Raw genomic sequence first — 14,471 nt, forward strand, 5'->3', positions numbered from 1 at the left:
AGATCCTTTCTTGGATTAGATCCTTTTCAGGCCCAATAAACCCCACACATCCTGGCCGATGCACAAGTGGAAAAATGATGATCCTTGCTTTCTGAACTGGAAGCACAAGCATTACATGGTTAAAGGGCGTTCCCTAGATTTCTGAGGCAAATGAGAGAGGAGCTAGAAAAGGCTCTGATGCGAGTGATTAGATCAAAGATAATCCTTTGTCCCAAATCAGGCGGCTTTCTGCACTTTCTGCATGGTGCGCACTTCGCACTTCGTAAAGCATCAGGTTAAGAAGTGCTGTGCTCATCGTCCCTTCTCAAGGCCATCTCTTATTAGCAGTAAGTTGTGAGAGGGACCTCTCCTCTTTCATCTCAGGCTCTTTGTTTTCAGAACCTTTCCACAGCAATTCAGTTCAACAGAATGGCAACTCAGCTATCCCTTTGTAATTACACTGGGAAGGATTTGTGACTAATTGTCTCATTTATTCTAGCAGCAGAAGGTCAAGTTACCAGGAAGGTGATGTTAGGCAATGGGTCCCAGGCAGGATGTCACAGTCCATCCCTTGGGTGGACTCCCTACTCAACCTTAGACCTTCAGGTTTCTGGAGGGATGAGGTCTCAAAGACTAATTTTAGGAAGTTCCGCAAGCCAGTTACACGACTCATCAAGTTCAAGAACTACTTTTCTAGTGCTCTCTTGCAAGGGCTCTCAAAGTCGCTATCCCCTGGGGAGATGGCAAAAAGCGCAGACTTGATTTTCAACTGCAAGGGATTCTGACTGCTGGGAGGGGTCTAGAAATAGTGAGGGGTCTAGAAATAGACATTTTTAACAAGCCCCCAGGGTGCTTCTGAAACATGTGACCAGTGTACCTCCCTTGAGGAAACACTGCTCCGTTCAGGGTTTAGCAAAAAGGGAGAAGAAGGGCATAGGTTGTGACACACTTGGGAGGTTCAGAAGTTGCTTATATAGGGACAGTTCCAGCGGTCTTCCAAACGCTGTGTCCGTCTGCCTCCAGACCACACCAATGCCTGCGTGAGAGAGTAAGGATGGGCAGGAGGACTGTCAGGGACAGGGCAGGGATTCCTGGAGTATCCTGCTTAGGATGAGGCTGGGAGAATCCGGGTTTAAAAACACAGAACCAAACAGAGGCCTGTTTCCTCCCCTCTGATCTATTTCAACAGCTCCTCAGGGGCTTTCCTGCCTGGGGGGTCTTCCTGGCTTGCCTGCCTCCTTTCCCCAAATCTGAATCCAGCTCCAGCTTTCACAGTGCTGCTAGAATGATTTCTGTAAAAGATAAATGGTTTCTTCATGGCATAAAAGTCTTCTCAGTAATTTACTGGTATGAGATCCAGACTCGGCTGCAAAGGCTCTAACGCTATTTGTTATAGAGCTTCTTCGTGAGTCTCCAGCTTTGCCTGTCACCCTGATTCACACAGCATGAAGAATGTCCTCCTCTGGTAACACCCTTTCCATGACTGTGTGATGGACCCTTCAACTTTCAACCTTCAGCTAAAACATGATTCATCCTGTAAAGGTTTCTCTGATCTTTCCAGCCAGAATTATCATGCCCTCCAACACTCGTACCAACCTGTCCCCTAGCACCCATTACTCCATATTTACATTTACAATTACATATTATATTAATTTTAAAGTCTAGTCCTTTCAGTAGACTGTAACCATGTTTTAATGTTATTATCATTGATATTAATAAAAGTAAAAGTAATAGTAGTAGTAGTTATACATTATCTAATTACTAGTACACTGTTCTGTGCTTTACGTTTTGTATGAATTATCTCACTCAATCCTTTTAACACCTGAAGAAAAAGGCCTTGCCTCTAGGAAACAGCAAGCTAGAATTAGAACACAGGTATGTCTGTCTTGAGAGGAGGCATTTTGCATTCAGTAGACACTTAGCAAATACTTGTCAAATGAGTATATCAAGGGTGCGTAAATGAATGAATGAATGAATGTGCCCACTTTTCAGAAAGTTTGCTGATTACTAAGTTACGGCTGTTGCTAATTACAAAGTGATCTGCAAGGACTTCTTGGACAGTATTTGTATTTGAGGAGAGATCAAAAAGGAGGCACTAGAAATGGCTTTTATTCTCTGAAGATTGTTTCTTCAATAACAAGCCTCAAAAAGAATCTAGAAGCTAGACATTGAAATAAAATAAGACCAGACCAGACCAGACCAGACCTTAAAAGCCCACCTGAGGGAGGGAATGTGGGAACAGTTCCGGTTATCTGTGATCTGTTAGGCCCTGGTCAGTCACCATCCCCCTCCTGTGGTTCAGGCCACTTCCTCCTTTCCTGGACCCTTTCCCCAGCTTTGCTGTCTGCAGGAAGCACGGGCTCTGTCTGGGTCCTCACTCAGAGACAGCCTCCCTTCACCCTCTGACCTCAGAGCCCAGGCGCCAGCGCATTGGTATATTGATTCAGGTGATCAGGCTGCCTTCTTGTTTCTGGAACCCAGGGCCTGTGTTGTAGACTAGTTCCAGTGATCGAATTGCTGTCTGACCCCAATGGCTGGTCTTACTTAATGCTAACCAGCCTCCTGGTCAAGTCCCAAGTAATGGCCTGACCGCGGGACAGTGCTACCTGCCTGGAGCCCCAGCTGACAGCACCTGCTCGCCTGGGTCTCCCAATGTGCTTGTTTGCTGTGGTCAGGATACTGCAGCTGACACTGCATTTTGGCTTAGAGCGGTCGTCTGCTTAAGGAGATGCGAGTCTACAGTGACTAGCCAGGAGCCATCTAGTTCTCGCAGGGGTTGATATATAGGCAAGCTGAACAGGGATAGGATAGGGAACCCAAGCTCTGCATTCTTAAATTCTTCGATGTTGACACTTACATCCACAGTCCTTCTGGAATGAGGTGTTATTTATGACTTACTGTCTTGGTTGCTGGGAACCTAAGGCAGAAGATCCGAGTAACGACACCATCAAGAAAATCTAAACAGATGCTTAAATGTCTCTGATACGGATGGTGACTATTATAACTTCTAACATGGTACATATTGGACTATACTTTAGGGAAAATAGAATAACACGGAGAAAATATAATGTCCATATGGAAAAGAGCATTCATATAAAACAAAGTGAACTCCATTTTGTTTCTGGTTGAGCTATTATATATGTAACTTTGGAAAAACCATATTGGAGACTTATTTCCTCACCTGTAAGATAAAAAGAATGCACTAGAGGAATGAATGCACTGATAACAGCAGAATTCTGTGACTTTCCTAATTATTTTTTGATGTTTTTGTAAAATCAAAGCAATTGAAGGATGTAGGAGGACAATTAAGAATAGCACATTTTTAAAAGAACAGTGTATCTTATATCCCATGAGGGGAAATTTTTTTGGCAAAATTAACCTAAAAACATCAAAAAGTAACATCTATATATTACATGTAAAATTATCATATGCCTCCTATGTACCTACATTTTTTTTGTTTGCCTTTCCAAATCATGTCATTAGGCAAGTATCCAACAATTAAAAGGAGTAACATACTTTTAAGAAGATCTGTTTACTAAGGTTTTATGTTCCAGATATTTTTGCAGCAATGAAATGGGTTGCACCCTGGACTACTATTTTGTGCTTTTTGAATAGACTGTTATTTTTGAATTAAGACAATACATGTATCAGAATTTAAAAAACAAACAAACATAGATATGGGAACTGAGAATGTGTCATTGACTTGATTTAAAATAGTCTGTATTCTGTAGTCCTGAGGAACTCAGAAGTATGTCAAAGGACAAAGGGAAAAAAGCCATCTAGAAAAAAGTGAGGACAATGTCCCCGAGTATGATTTTGGAGAAAGCAAGAATGACATTTGCAATATTTGGCAAGATAAGTAGGGGAAAGATCAAGAGCTACAACAGCCGCTTCCCAGTGTTAGGGCAATCAGGAATCAAAACCCTGGAGAAACTCAGATGAAGGGAAATTCCACTCTGGCGTCCCTGGGAATGCTTCAGCTCATAGTCTTACCTGCTAATATTATAGAAAGGATGCTGATTTTTTTCCTTTGGCTAAACCCAGACAGAGAAAGAAATACGTTTTGTAAAAACCCAGGCACAGTATGGAAAGCAAAAAGAAAAAATAATGCATTTCACATTAGATGTTTTCCCCCAACCAGAACTCCTTTTTTGAGGATTTAAGAAATAAATAATTTGGAAAATTCTGAGGAACGTAAGCATATTTTAGGGACAATCTTGGAGCAACAACACAAATATTAGAAATACAAACTTCAACAATTGCTTGGAAAAGCCTTTAATGTATAAATGAAGTTGCAACCTCTGCAAAATCTTTACCAAAATGGTTTCTCCAGGGGAGGAAAGGAGAAAAAGAACCTCTTAAAAACAATCAGCCCGTGTCAAAGTCGTTCATGATTCTTCACACACAGACATAATGATTAATCCACTCAGAACTAATCAAGGGGTTGACTTTATTTGTAGTAGATGAACCTGTCACTACTTGGAGGTTTTCATTTACCAATATCTGACACTAGCAGCAATTTTTTTTAATAGCAGCAATTTTTAATAGAGATGTTCAAAGGAGTTTTTTCAGCATTTGTGTTCATTGAAATGTCTTTGACGAATGACTTATGTCTTTAAGTAGGCAAAACAATTATTTGCAGTAGGATCCTTGCCCTGTGCAATATTAATGATCAGGAGGCAGCTTCGTGGTGCTTGCAACCATGGGAGGGTAGGGCAATTGGCCCCAGTGGTGCACCCTTAGGCAGGGAAATCATAATGTTAGGAAACACAACCCACAGCTCCCTAAATTTTAAGTCAGATTTTATGCTAGGTTTTCTCTGTTTCCACATTAAAGGAACTCCTATGCTATTTAAATATACTATTTGATATTATCATTTATTTATTACAGATTTACACTTAATTTGATTTGGCTACCCAGTCCCTGACTGGTACACCCCATCAGGCAACACAGTCTGTAATATGTGTAAGTCACTCCCTAATATTTATACACTAAAGAGAATAAGCATTCTAAGAGAATTAGAATCACAGTAACTCTTCTCATCCCAGAAAAATACAATATTTCAAACCTGCTTTCTATACTTGCAAATAAAGAAAATCACCTCCATTGGGAACTATAAGGGCAAATTCTCATGTACCCAAAAGGCACAAAGGGGGAAAAGCATATAAGTCATCGAGGGAGCAGTTACAACCAAAGCATTGTTGCTGTAATTTTCTTGCTTCCTTATTTGGAAAACATGAAAAATCGCATTTCCCATATGATCGGAAAATGAATATTCCACCTGTCACTGACTGGAATTGGAAAAGTTTCCACCATCTCCCTTAAGCCTTCTCAAGTGAAGTTGCATCAAGCTCTTCACTCATACATTTTTGTTTTTTTTAGCAGAAGACTATGAATGCTCATGTTTGTACATAATGTTACTTTGTCTTCATTCCATCTACTGGTCTTTCCTGAGCCAGGCCCTTGATGGGCTTGGTTAGACAACCAGATGCTCAGTCTGTCACCAAATATGTGTTGAGTGACTACTGGCCTCCATAAACCAGGCCCTGGGTAGCATTCTGGCTCTGGGTTCTAGTAGTCGGCTTTGTGTTCTCTTACCAATTTACCTTGACCCATGTTGACTATCTCAAATGATAAGCCCCACTGAAAGCAAGTCCGGTTTTAAGCCAGTTCCCCTGAAAGGAAATAGGTGATGTCATTCACTACTGGTGAGAGTTTAAAGAACATAAGCTTCTCAGAGGGCAATTCAACAATGTGTATCAACATTTAGAATGCATATACCCACTGGCCCTTCAACTCTACCTTGTAGGCTCTACCCGTATTTATCAACCTGTATCTACCTGTATCTGTCAACTCTACCTGTAGGCATTTATTCTACAGGAATACCAATGCAAATAGATGAAGATATATATATACAAGAAAGTTTACTAAAATTATTTTTTAACAGTGAAAAGTGGAGTTATTGGTTAAAATATGGTACTTATATAAGTAGAATATTCGGCAGCAATTTTTAAAAAATGAGATGTATTTATATTCATTGACATGAGGAGACAGCCACACTGTATTACTAAGTGAAGATGAAAGTTACGGGAGAGCGGAAGAGTACATATACACAAAATCTTGACATTTTATCCAATGTCTTTAATAAAAACTCATACTCATATTCCATATTTTTGCTTACACATGTATAGAAAAAAACTGAAAGGATGTTCCTGGAATCATTAAAAGTGATAATCCAGAGAGTAGGATTATAGTATATAATACACACACACACACATACACACACATATATATATATAATATAGGATTATAGTACATCTATATTATCAAGCATACACCCATTTTTTAAGAACATTCAAAATATTTCCATTTGTGGAGGAAAATTTTCCACAGTGAGAGGAAGAGTATTATGATGGTATCATCTCTTCAGAAAAAAAATTCTTGTTCTGAAACATGAATATCAAGAAAACTTTTTTGAATTTCATGAATTTCTCTGCTATCAAGTTTCATTCCAGAATCATTGCTGGAGAAAGCTCAACCTTCTGAGAGTTCTAAAATCAAAGATAACTGTGAATAAGGCTATTCTGCATTAGAGAAAATTTTCCAATTCTTCCCAGCCCAAACCCCCCCGCCCCCACCCCCAAGTGTGTGGTTTATCTTCCGGGACTATATTACTACTGCTCCCACCAACACCACCATTACTAGCTGCCACATGTTGAGTGAGGTACACTCTAGGCAACATGTGCAAGGAAATGCCAGGCAACATCAAGGCTGTGAATACTTGACATCAAGGCTGTGTATTTAAACACTACCATAAAATACAGCTTTCCAGTTTTACAGATGAGAAAGCTGAGTGCCATAGAAATTAATTAGATTGCCAAAGGTCACAAGCCAGTGAAGAGTGGAAACAGAATTTCAATATGTCTTAACTCCAGAGCTTGTGGGCCTTTTTTTAACGTAACACTTGCTTATATGGCATCCACGAAAATGTCATAGGTATGTTGGTATTCACCGACTATTTTAAGATAATGACAGAATTCTAAGGAATAGTGACAATTATAAGGAAGATATATATACATTTATCTTTATAGCATCAAATCATGACCAAGAATCCTGTTGCAGGGATAATAATATCTAGGTTTGGAGAACCTTGGCAAGCCACTGAATGAATGCAGTATTGCACATTTCACCCAGTGAGAGAGGATTTTCGTCAAGAGGGAAGTTAACACCCAGATGGCAAAAATAGTTCACAGATGCCTGACATGTGTGCTTTCTTACTCGATCAGAGGTCACTGGGGAGAAGTCCCACAGCAAAAGTACCTCCCAGAAAGAATACTCAGTGTCTCCTTGTAATCAAAATTGTTCCTGGATGAGCTGCTCCTGTTCTGTCTCTTTACCAGCATCAGGTCACAGTTTGGGCCCTAGTGTGGCATCTGCTACCGTCTGGTGTTTTCATTCTACCGCACAGCTCTCATTCTGTCTACAGCCTTGGGGTACCCAGGTGCTCATCCAAAACATCCTCTTTCTCTGTCCCTTCTTCCCTCTTCCCTAGTATCTCTTCCCTTTCTTCCTTTTCTCCTTCGTTTTCTAGTCCTCTTTCTCCCTGACCTCTTCCTTCTTCTCTCTCTTAAATGTCATTTCTTCAGTGCCCTCAGTGAAGCAGAAACTGTGCCTCCTGTCTGCCAGAGCCACTCTCGATCCCCCCGGATGCATGCTCCCTCCTCTCCGGAAACTTCTAGTTCTCATGTGCCTGGGTCTGCTTGTCTTCCTCAGTTTTATGCCCAAGCATCCAGCACGTGACTGACACTTATTAGACAATTGGTGAATATGTTGCTGAATACCTTCTTTGTCTATAGTTTTATTTATGTAATTAAAACCACATAATGTATGTGCAGTTTTAAAAAGCATATGAAGTGTAAGTGGGTTGAGACTGGTACAAGTGAGGCTATGGACAGAAGTTTGGAGAACACAGGGTGTGCTCATTGTCAGCTGAGAAAAGTTCTTATAAGCACAAGTAGCAGTGTACATACTACTAGGACTTGAGGAGGGCAGGCTAGTTCTTCCATTCTACTGTATATTTCCCACACCTGACATTTTTCCCTTGACTCTGTCAAAAAATAATCTCAGTTGAAAGTAGAGCTACCCTATGGCCCAGCAATTGCACTACTGGGTGTTTATTCTAAAGATACAAATATAGTGATCCGAAGGGGCACCTGCACCCCAATGTTTATAGCAACAATGTTCACAATAGCCAAACTATGGAAAGAGCCTAGATGTCCATCAACAGATTTTTTTTATGGCTGCATAGCATTCCATTTATATATATATATATATATATAAAATAAAAAATATATATTTATATATAAATATAATAAATTATTATTATTATAATATATATAATAATAATATAATCATTATTATATATAATAATATATATTTATATATAAATATATATAATATATATTATATATATATAAAATGGAATGCTATGCAGCCATAAAAAAGATGAAATCCTGCCATTTGCAAAGATGTGGATGGAGCTAGAGGGTATTATGCTAAGCAAAATAAGTCAATCAGAGAAAGACAGTTATCACATGATCTCACTGATGAGGAATTTGAGAAACCAGACAGAGGATCATTGGGGAAGGGAGGGAAAAATGAAACAAGATGAAACCAGAGAGGGAGACAAATCATGAAAGACTTTTAATTTCAGGATACAAACTGAGGGTTGCTGGAGGTGGAGGTGGGAGGGATGGGGTGGTTGGATGATGGACACTGGGAAGGGCATGTGCTATGGGGAGTGCTATGAATTGTGTAAGACTGATGAATCACAGACCTATACCCCTGAAGCAAATAATACATTTTATGTTAATAAAAAAAATCTCAAGGGGTTAATCAGGACCTATTTTTTAAATGCAAATACTTCTACTAATATTACAGTATTACCTATCATTTATGTCCTAATATGATCTAAATAAATCTGATTGATTCCCTCCTAATTCAACAATGAACTATATAGAACTTCCACATCATATAGAATGCTAAGTCTGGAGTATCAAAGGACAAATAATAAAACACTTACCCCCAATGAAATTATAGCCAGGAATTAAAAAAGGAATAACTTAATGTTAAGTGAACATAATGAAGAGAACTAACTTGATGTGTGTGTGTGTGTGTGTGTGTGTGTGTGTGTTTCTGTCTGTCCTCCTGGAAATTTTCTTAGTGATATCATCTAATATCACAACTGGTTCGTTTGTACATTCCTTTCTAGTTTTCCAGGTTTACTTTTTCACTTGCCCACAGTCTGTTCTTCATAATGATGCTTGCTTTATTAAATAAAAACAGAGTAGGACACATTCTACATTCAGAAAGTGCTTTGCCAGCTCTTAACTTGGTTCCTACTTGTACCTACTACACTATAAATGAACAGTCCCTTTTATGAGTAAGAGGACAAGTGAAGAAGTTACACAACACTGTTGAAGTCACAACACAAATCTATAATTAGCCACAACCTTTTTAACTGATGCATAGACTACTGACTTAGTTACTCTTTCCAAAACCATCAGTATTTGAAATCAAAGTATCAACGATTAGTCACTGTGAACATATATTCAATGAATGATACACCAACTAAATAAGGTTACCTTTACTTTGCCTGTTAAAACTAGGATAGGAAATATAAAATAATCTTCAATTAAAAGGTCCCAATAATCTGTGGGGGAGAGAACCAAACAAAATATGTCTAAATTACCTGCCAAAATTTTATCTTAAAACTCTAAGAAATCTCCAAACGTTGGTAATAATATTCCATTAATATAGGAACTTTCTTAAATAAAAGGAGAACCTTGGCATGAACCCTTTTTTAACCTATCACACACATTCTGTGAAAACACTCCCTCTCACCATGGCTTTGTCTCCACCCCTTATTATCCCAAGATTGGGTATGTTTCCTCTTCAACTTAAAAATTGTCAGAAAAAATACCCTCATTTCCTCCAAAAGAAATAAACACAGGCAAAGGTCAGAGGGATGCATTCCATGGAAGCTGTCCATAGTGGAGCAAAGTGCAAAGCAGTTGGCCTGAACCAGAGAGGGCTTGTCCCCAGTCAGCACTGAGTGTCTGGGGCCACATTCCTCGTGTCCGCATTTCCAGAGCAAAGGAAAGCTTTAGTCACTGTACACCCCTTCTTCATGGCTCTGGAATAAAAGTATGGTCTGTTAGGTGCATTTTAATGTTATTTGAATATTTGTGAATAAAAACATCATTGCTCCTATGGGAATTCCCCATAGGAATTCCAAAGGAACATTTTCTCCCATGTACCTTGTTTATGGGGACCAGTCTCCCCAGAAGGAAGGAGCTTCCTCTGTCATTCTTCACTTTCTTCTACTGCTTTTCCGTCATCTCTCTGCTGTTACCCTTGCTCAACTCCTCACCATCCCATAAGTCCTGCCTTGTGAGGGAAATTACATCTGCTTACTTTATCCTTTATAATATACCCTTCCTAGTGCTACTATACCTTTGTAAAGCACAGATTAGAGCCTAGGGTTTATTGGTTTAAAACTCATACACAAGCGATAAGAATGATTATGTAGCCTAAACACAAACCTCATTGTTTTTGTTAACTAATGCATTAATCCAGCAAATGTTTGGTGAATGAGTAAAGTACAAGGAACTTTAAATCATAATTGAAATAAATTTTAGGATGATGAGGGGAGATCAGGAATGAGGAGAGACTGGGGATGGGATGAAGATACCACTTATCTTGTGCACATGATATGTGTACAAGGAGGGAGGGCAGAGGGGAAGAGAAAGGGAGAGGGAAAGAATCTCAAGCAGAGTTGGTGCTGAGCATGGAGCCCAATGAGGGACTTGATCCCATGACTCTGAGATCATGACCTGAGATGAAACCAAGAGTTGGAGGCTTAACTGACTATGCCACCCAAGAGCCCAGAAATCAGATCTTATGTATTACTTTGCTCCCTCATTGCACCCAGCACAGTGCCTTAGACATAGTAGGTTTGCCAAAAAGGGTTTTGTGAAAAAAATTTGCCAGTATGAGCTTTAAACAATAAAAAAAGATAGAAAATGAGAGTGGTATGATTTCTACTAGTTTTCAGGAAAGGATTAGCACAAAATTTTTGGTTAAATCTGAATTTTCTCCATTAATACATGGGGAAGATATTCTTCATGGAATGTTGAATCCAAGGTCTTATAATGTTGAATTGTTTTTTAATGTGATTCTCCTTATTGCATTCCAACTGTTCATATAACAATCCACCAACACTATAGTGAATGATAGTGATTATTTGATAAGGGCACATGCTATCTTATCTAGGCAACAAGATTAAGTCTTAGGAACTGAGATGGAGGGAATTTATGGAAGTACTAGGCAGTTGCTTATATTCCAAGTCATACTGCAAAGCAGATACATGAAATAAGACATATGGGACTTTGGATTAAGTTCTGGACAGCTTATGATTCTTTGAAAAGATCAGGAAAATTGAAAAACCTTTAACCAGACTCATCAAAAGAAAAAAAAGAGAGAGAGAGGATCCAAACAAAATCAGAAATGAAAGAGAAAAAACAACTGACATCACAGAAATACAAAGAATTTTAAGAGAATACTATGAAAAATTATATGCCAACACTAGAAAAAATGGATAAGTTCTTAGAAACATATAACCTCCCAAATTTAAATCAGAAAGAAATAGAAAATTTGAACAGACTGATTACCAGCAGTGAAATTGAATTAGTAATTAAAAAACTTCTAACAAACAAAAGTTCAGGACCAGATGGCTTCACAGATGAATTCTACCAAACATTTAAAAAAAGTTATTACCTATTCTTCTCAAACCATTCCAAAAAATAGAAGAGGAAGGAAAAATTCCAAATTCATTCTATGAGGCCAGCATGACCCTGATCCCAAAACTAGATAAAGAAACTACAAAGAAAGAGAACTACAGGTCAACATCTCTGATGAACATAGATGGAAAAATCCTCAAGAAAATATTAGCAAACTAAATCCAACAATACATTTAAAAAATCGTTCATCACAATCAAGTGGAATTTAGTCCAGAGATGCAAGGGTAGAGTGCAATATTTACAAATCAGTTAATGTGATACCTCAATAAGAGAAAGGACAAAAACCATATGATCATTTCAATTGACGCAGAAAAAGTATTTGACAAAGTACAATATCCATTCATGATTAAAAACTCTCAAAAAAGTATGGTTAGAGGAAGTACAACTCAATATAATAAAGGACATATATGAAAACCCCACAGTGAATATCATCTTCAAAGGATAAGATCTGAGAGCTTTCCCCCTAAAGAATAAGGATGTCCACTCTCACCACTCTTATTCAACATAGTACTGTAAGTCCTAGCTACAGCAATCAGCCAACAAAAAGAAATAAAACCATCCATATTGTTAAGGGAGAAGTAAGTCTTTCCCTATTTGTAGATGACATGATACCATATATGGAAAACCCAAAGACCCAAAAACTTCTAGAACTGATAAATGAATACAGTAAGGTTTAAGGGTACAAAATCAACGTACAGAAATCTGTTGCATTTCTCTGCACTAATAGTGAAGCAACACAAAGAGAAATTAAGAAAGTAATCCCATTAAAATTGCACCACAGATAATAAAATACCTAGGAATAAACTTAACCAAAGAGGTGAAAGACCTGTTCTGTAAACTATAAAACACTGATGAAAGAAATTGAAGATGACAAAAACAAATAGAAAGACATTCCATACTCATGGATTTTAAGAACCAATATTGTTAAAATGTTCATACTAGCCAAAGAAAATCTACAGATTTAATGCAATCCCTACCAAAATACCAATAACATTTTTCACAGAAATAGAACAAATGACTCTAAAATTTACATGGAACCACGAAAGACCATGAATAGCTAAAAGAAACTTGAAAAAGAAAAACTGGGGGCTTCTGGGTGGCTCAGTCAGTTAAGAGTCCAGCTCTTGGTTTCAGCTCAGGCCATGATCTCAGAGTCTCGGGATAGAGCCCAGTATTGGGTTCTGCACTCTGTGCAGAGTCTGCTGGAGATTATCTCCCTGTCCCTCTTCCTCTGCTCCTCTTCTGCGATCTCTCTCTCCCCGCTCTCTAAAATAAATAAATAAAATCTTTTTTTTTTTTTTAAAGAAAATGCAGGAGGTATCACAATTCCAGATTTCAAGTTATACTACAAAGCTGTAGTAATCAAAACAATATGGTCCTGACACAAAAATAGACACATAGATCAATAGAACAGGATAGAAAGCCCAGAAATTAACCCATGATTATAAGGTCAATTAATCTTTGACAAAAGAAGCAAGGTTATGCAATGAGGAAAAAAACAGTCTCTTCAATAAATGGTGTTGCCACATGCAAAAGAATGGAACTGGACCACTTTCTTAAACCATACACAAAAATAAATTCAAAATGGATGAAAGACCTAAATGTGAGACGTGAAACCACAAAAGTCTGTGAAGAGAAGACAGACAGTAATGCCTCTGACATTGGCTGTAGCAACATTTTTCTGGGTGTATTTCCTGAGGCAAGGGGAACAACAGCAAAAATAAATTACTGGGATTACATCTAAATAAAAAGCTTCTCCACAGCAAAGGAAAAATCAAAACAGAAAGGCAACCTACTGAATGATAGAAGATATTTGCAAATTTCATTATTAGCATCTGAAATTTAAAAAGAACTTACATAACTCCATACCCAAAAACCTCAAATAATCCAACTTAAAAATGGGCAGAAGACATGAACAGACATTTCTTCAGAGAAGACATCCAGATGACAAACAAATACATGAAAAGATGCTCGGGGCGCCTGGGTGGCTCAGTGGGTTAAAGCCTCTGCCTTCGGCTCAGGTCATGATCCCAGGGTCCTGGGATCCAGCCCCACGTCGGGCTCTCTGCTCAGCAGGGAGTCTGCTTCCTCCTCTCTCTCTCTGCCTGCTTCTCTGCCTACTTGTGATTTCTGTCTGTCAAATAAATAAATAAAATATTAAAAAAAAAAGATGCTCGACATCATTCATCATTGGGGAAATGCAAGTCAAAACTACAGTGAGATATCACCCCACAACTGTCAAAATAGTTAAAATCAAAAACATAAGAAAGAACATGTTGGTAAGAATATGGAGATGGAGGAACTCTGGTGCACTGCTGGTGGCCATAAAAGCCAGTGAAGCCACTGTGGAAAACAGTATGGAGATTGCTCAAAAAATTAAAAATAAATAGAATTATCCTATGGTTCAGTAAATCATGCTATTAGGTATTTACAGAAAAATTATAAAAACACTGATTTAAAAAATATATGCATCTCTATGTTTATTGCAGCATTATTTTCAATAGCCAGATTATGGAAGCTGCCCAGTGTCCATCAATAGAGGAATAGAGAAGATGCGGTATATATAATGGAATATTACTCAGCCATAAAAAAGAATGAAATCTTGCTGTTTGCAACAACATGGATGGAGTT

The sequence above is a fragment of the Martes martes genome (genome assembly GCF_963455335.1).
Source record: "Martes martes genome assembly, chromosome: 4".
NCBI classification, from domain to species: Eukaryota; Metazoa; Chordata; class Mammalia; order Carnivora; family Mustelidae; genus Martes; species Martes martes.